The sequence below is a fragment of the Lissotriton vulgaris genome, chromosome 4_1 (genome assembly GCF_964263255.1).
Source record: "Lissotriton vulgaris chromosome 4_1, aLisVul1.2, whole genome shotgun sequence".
NCBI classification, from domain to species: domain Eukaryota; kingdom Metazoa; phylum Chordata; class Amphibia; order Caudata; family Salamandridae; genus Lissotriton; species Lissotriton vulgaris.
In genome coordinates, this window is record NC_141691.1 from 1,126,732,030 (window position 1) to 1,126,738,029 (window position 6,000).

Genomic DNA, 6,000 nt, shown 5'->3' on the forward strand with positions numbered 1-6,000 from the left:
GACCGGTGTAGGTCAAACAGGGGAGGGCGTATTTTATGGTATTTTACTGTATTTTATCTGAATCAAACTGCATTTTTATACACTGTAATGATTTTAAGTAATCGCACAGTTTATCAATAAACTACTACTTATACAGTCACCCTTCCTTTTGCTTGATATGTTGATGCTATGATATACACACAGTTGTACTCTTCCAAACACATCCTGAAGTGGAGCCTGGGTTCCTCACACACCACGGCTTAAGCCATGGGCATGGTTGGCAAGCTGTGTTGTGACACATTGATGCATTCCACTGTTTTTTCGGGAGTTGTCCAAGCACTCCTCATGGACATACTCTTTGATGGTGTAGAACTGTTCCGATAGAAGTCTGACTCCTCCCTGGAGTGTTTAAAAAACAGCTGAGTCACACTCACAGGTTCTAGCCTCTCCAGCAAAGCAATTTTGTCAGTAGTACAGGAAGCTTCAAGGCAATTGCAAGGCACCACAGTCCAAGGAGCAGTGCCTACATTTGCAGCTGATGCAAAGCCCCCAAGAAATGTAACACTCATTACAGGGCTGGCGCTGAATTAGGGGGCAACATCAACAGCACAGTAATCTGCAGACTATGTCCTATACTTTATATCCTTCCTTTCTTCCCTCCTTCCCTCCTAGTACCACAACGTGTTTTCTGGCACATGCCTTGATTGTGGGGGTGGATGTTCTTGCTTTGCTTAATGAAGAGGTCATAGAAATGGTTTCACAGCTTAAAGGAGCACATAAATGTACTCCCTTTTCTTCTTCATCCCCAAGAATAGAAGTGTGAGACTCATACTAGGCCTTCCCTTTTTAAGTCATTTCATTCAACAGGATAGGTTAAAGATGCAGTCCATGACCCAGGTCTTGCTGGCCCTTTGGTGTGGATGTCTCGGACCACTACTTTCATCTGCAGGTTCTTCCCTATCTCCTGTGCTACCTGAGGTTCATCTTGGGATCTCAGCAGTATCACTTAGTGGTTCTACCACTTGCACTGACTGCTGCTACATAAGTATTCACCAAGGTGATGGCTGTGGTGCCGGCTTCACTGTGGAGGTCAGGAATCCATGTAGTTCCATATTGGGATGACTGGCGGGTGCAGGTAACGTTTTCTGTGTGGGCACGGAACATTTTCAGTATGCAATATTACTTCTTTACATCCTGGGTTTCCTCATCATCACCCAGAGGTCCTCTCTCTCCCCTCAGAAAGGCTGACTTCATAGAAGTGACGCTAGACACAACCCTTATGAAGATCTTCCCTCCTAGAGGATTGCAGATATTCAAGATGTGATTCATCTGTTTCTGGCTCGACATCTGTTAGGTACAATAAGCCCTACATCTGTTGTGCCACTGACCTCATGCATTGTGTTTGTGCCACACACCAGATGGTGAATGAGATCCCCTCAGTGGTGCCTAAGGAGGTGATGGCGTCAGCATCAAGGGAACGTCTTGGCTCTCGTCAACAAAAATCTGGACTGGTGGATGTGCACTTGAAGTCAGTTAGTGGGTTGCCCCCTCAACCCTCTGTCATTGCAGGCTACCATGGTTACAGATACATCCTCATTGAGCTAGGGTATCATTTGGGGGTCATCACAGCACGGGACCTGCAGGTGCAAGCATGTAGATTGAACTCTGTCAGCTAGAATCCTTCTCCTTGACCTCAGCATTGCAGGTGCCATTTTGGCTACTAGAAAACCTGCCACAAAATCCACTTTTGTTGGGCAGTGGAAAAACATTTTTGGGTGCGAATTGCAAGGTACAGACCCATTTCCATCATGCCTTTCTGATGTTATAAGCGTTGTGCTATCTCTTTCACATTAGGGCCTAGTAGTGACTACTATAAATGGGCATTTCCTTCTTTAGACTCCTTCATGTATCTCCCTGAGTAGGTTGCCACCACGTGAGTGTTTTCTGAAAGGTGTGTGTGTACTTCCTTTGCTCTGTTTATTCGTGATACCTTTACTTATGGTGTCTCCATTTAAATCCAGTGCCTAGTTGCTTGGTTGAGCACTTGACTCTAAAAATATTTCTTCTATCTCGCTGTGACTCACTCCAGTTGAGTCTGAGTCCAACCACCCTTCCCAGTTATCATTAATTTACAGCAGAGGTAAGTAGGGTGTTTGAGGTCTGGCCCATTTCATGTACACACTCTTCATATTGCCGACAGAGAGGTCTGGGCTTTAGGCATTGAAGTTTTAGGCATTTATGTTCCTTGTTGAACAAGTTACTTGCATTCGGGTAATGCCTTTTCTGGTACAGACTCCATCTAACTGCAGATTCCTTACCTTAGAATATCCGACAGGCATCAGACTGGACCTGGAAAATCTTGAGCGCTACCTCTGTGCACTGGTAGATGATACAGACACTGCATTGATGTAATCCCCGCCACATGTGGCGTGCGCAGTGTCTATATAGGCACCACCCAGTGCGCTGACATAATTTTCTTTCGTGACAGATTCTATGCACACAGATGAAGGCTACTTCAGAATGGTTGTAACCAGTGTGCTGAAGCTAAGGGGGACCTTCCAGATGAGGCAGTGCAATTTGCAAAGTTGTGGAAGAAGTGACAGTCATAAGGAATTTCGGCTTTACCGAAGGTAAGTAACTTGCTCTTCAGGAAGAGACTTCTAACTGCAGAATCCTTACTTTAGAATTGATACCAGAGCCATAACCTCCCCAGAGAACGGACCGCAAACTTACTTCAACCAGAAAAGTCTGCAGGACTGAACGGGCAAGATGGTCTTCATGCTTAATCTGACTGTCCAGACGGTAGTGCTTTGTGAACGTATGGCTCGACGCACACAAAGCTGCCTGACAGATGTTGAGGACAAGCACCCCACATGCTAACACAGTAGTCACAGCCTTCGCTCTTGTGGAGTGAGCCCTCAAGTCTTTGGAGTCTACTCTGCCAGTGCATAGCAGATTTTAATGCAAAGTACAATCCATTGAGAAATGGTCCTCTTCTACACAGCCTTTCCCTTTTTTCCTCTGGTGAATCCAGTGATAGGCTGATTTTTCCTTAGTATGAAGGATATAAAAACTAAGGGCCCTCTTTGGATCCAAACAATGGGATGAGGGAGCAAAGATTGTCAGATGGGTGATCATTTAACCGATGTGAAATGGGGTCACCACCTTAGGTAGTAAGGAGTAACATGACTGAAGAACCAGTTTGTCCTGGTAGAAGGTAGTATAACGTGGGTGAACCGAAAGGGCCTGAAGCTCACGTACCCTCTAGGTCAATGTAACGTAATGGCCACTGAAAAAAAACATCATAAGAGTCAAAAGCCTGTGAGGACAATTATGCATGCACTGAAAGGGAGAACACATTAGATAGGTAAAAACCAAATTCAAGTCCCACTGAAGCATAATTAAGGGAGAAGGTGGAAATGTGTTGCAAACCTTTCAAAAAACGTGACCTAAATAGAGCGGGTAGATCTGGCAAACACAGAAATGCCAGTATAGCTGACAAATTCTCCTTAATGGTGCCCAGAGCAATGCCTTCCTGGGCCAATGGTAATACAAACAGTTACACCTCAGGCATGAAGTGGTTCAACATGCTTGTCTGAAAACCAAGCCTCAAACGTGCTGCAATAGCAGGCATATACAGATTTAGTTGAGGGGTGCCTGGCTGCCAGGATTACATTAACAGCCTCAAGAGGAAGATTGAATATGTTCAGCTGTCCCCACTTAATCTCCAATCATGTAGATGGAGAGTGCTCCAGTTTGGATGCAAGGCCCGCCATGGTGCTATGACAGCGGATCATCCCAATGGAGCTGTCTGATCGGAGGACAGTTGCACATGCCCAGGAGGTTAAGCTGCCATACTCTCTACACCCAATCCGGAGCTACTAGCCTGACTTTGACCCATTCAGTCGTTATCTTTCTAAGGACTATTGGCAGCTGTGGTATCGGCAGAAATGTGTGCTGGTCCCATATTCCACTCCAAGCAGAACTCATCTCTGAGCGAGAACGTCTTTAAAAACTTCAGCTCACAAAAGTGCTGACATTGCGCTTTGTTGGCATTGTGGAATAGATAGGACTAAGGTTCCCCCCTATTTGTGGAAGAGACCTTGCACCACTGCCAGATTTAGACCACATTCATGCTGTGCAAGGCATCAACGAATGTGTTTATCTGCCCTCACGTTTAGCGATCCTGCAAGGTCTTGTACGACCAGGAAGATGTCCTAACAATCTAACCATGTCCAGAGACACAGGACTTCTTGGCACAGGGATCACTACCCCACCCTCAGCCTTGCCAGGTATAGCCCATCAGGAATTAGATGAATGTAAATTAGTCATTATCCCTGCATTACTGCATTGACACCTTTATGTCACGATGTGCCAGCATTTATACAATTATTATTGCATTAAGTGTGGCTGAAAATGGCCCTGATGACCATCTGCATTTTGCTGCTGATGGCTTGGGTCATCAGAGTTAGGTCGCTCAATGTATTACTTTTCTCCAGACAAGCCCCCTTTGCAACTCTCTCAGTCTTGTGATTGGGTCTCAGCACTCGGTGGCTTCTGGTTGGGTATCTTGATGTTGCCTCGCAACAAGACTCACCTCCTGGTAATAGGCCTCTGTAGTGGTCAGATGTGGTGATGGATTTACGCAAGCGTTTCGAAGCTCCAGCAGGAAGTTCTGATACCGGACTCTGCAGAGCAGCCATTAGATTTGGAAGCTGTGAATTTATATTTGGGGAAACTCTCAATAAGCCCCCACACCATTTCTGTGTAGAAGAGGGTGCCTGCATCTAGAGCAGGCTCCCTGTCCCTCCGAAACTGACCTTCCAGGCCACTGTGCTGAGACTGTTTAGAGGAAGCGTGATTCGCATCAGCCACTTACCTAGTTTGATACTTCAGCTCCTGTGCTCATTCTGGACACATTGCAACAAGTGACTGCAGATCGGGGTACCACTGTAATATAAGTAGTGGCCTCCTAGAATAGCCATGGTTTTCGCACATGACTCTTTCTTTACTTACCTTTTCACTGCCACACATTGCTTTTTTCTGACAAAGCAAATGACTAAAAGATTTTAAAAAGCTAACTCAATATTCTATAATGTTAGTAATGTATATGTAATAATGTATAGACTTCATGTATTTTTTAAATTCACAGCTTAAGGAAGTCAGCTAAAGATGAAACACGTGTCGGCTGTTTCATCTTTGGATATCAACCTGTTTGTTACTGAATCTTTGACGTCTTGAAAATAAAGCTTTGGACCCGGAAGACCAATATAATATAACTGTGTAGTGTTCTGGATCTATCAATGTACTGTGAATATTTGAAGGATTCTCTTTCATGTATTTTTCAACACTAGCTGGGGGCATGGTGTTCGCCTATCCATCTCCGCACGTTACTTGTACTGATTTCTTTTTTACGCTGAATTTGTAATGTGCAAGCTGATCTGTTTAACAAGTGCCACCATTGTGTTTGTATATGTTTATTTAAACATCCCTCTCTCTTTCCCACTAGTTTGTGGTGATGAACAGTTTCACAATGATCCATTAATTTTGAATGTGTCATCTCTGAAAACATTGCACATAGAAAGGACCTCATGGTAAACTAGCTGCCATTGAGCAGCATATTCACTTTTACGTGTCTGACCAACAATACCCTTAAAGCTTTTCTGTGATCTATGGATCGTCTGTTCCAGTTTCATATCTGGAGCCACAGCATTGAACCGTCCCTCTCTGTTTTTCTCCACAAAATGTCTTTAGATTAATTTTCTGTAGAGGTATTGTTTTTCCACCTCTAATTTCTTCACTCTTTCCAAATACCAGGACCGATATCTCGGGTAGTTTATGCAATTGAATTCTCAAAACACAATAGTCAGTGACTCCACGGTCTTAATGCGCAGCTCCTGGTCACCTTCCAGATCAGCATGTACCAATTCTTTCACTAAAGCTATCATGTGTAAACCATGACCCCAGTACTTACAAAGTTCAGATTTTTCTTCAAAGTCTTTGACAAACTCTATGTACTTC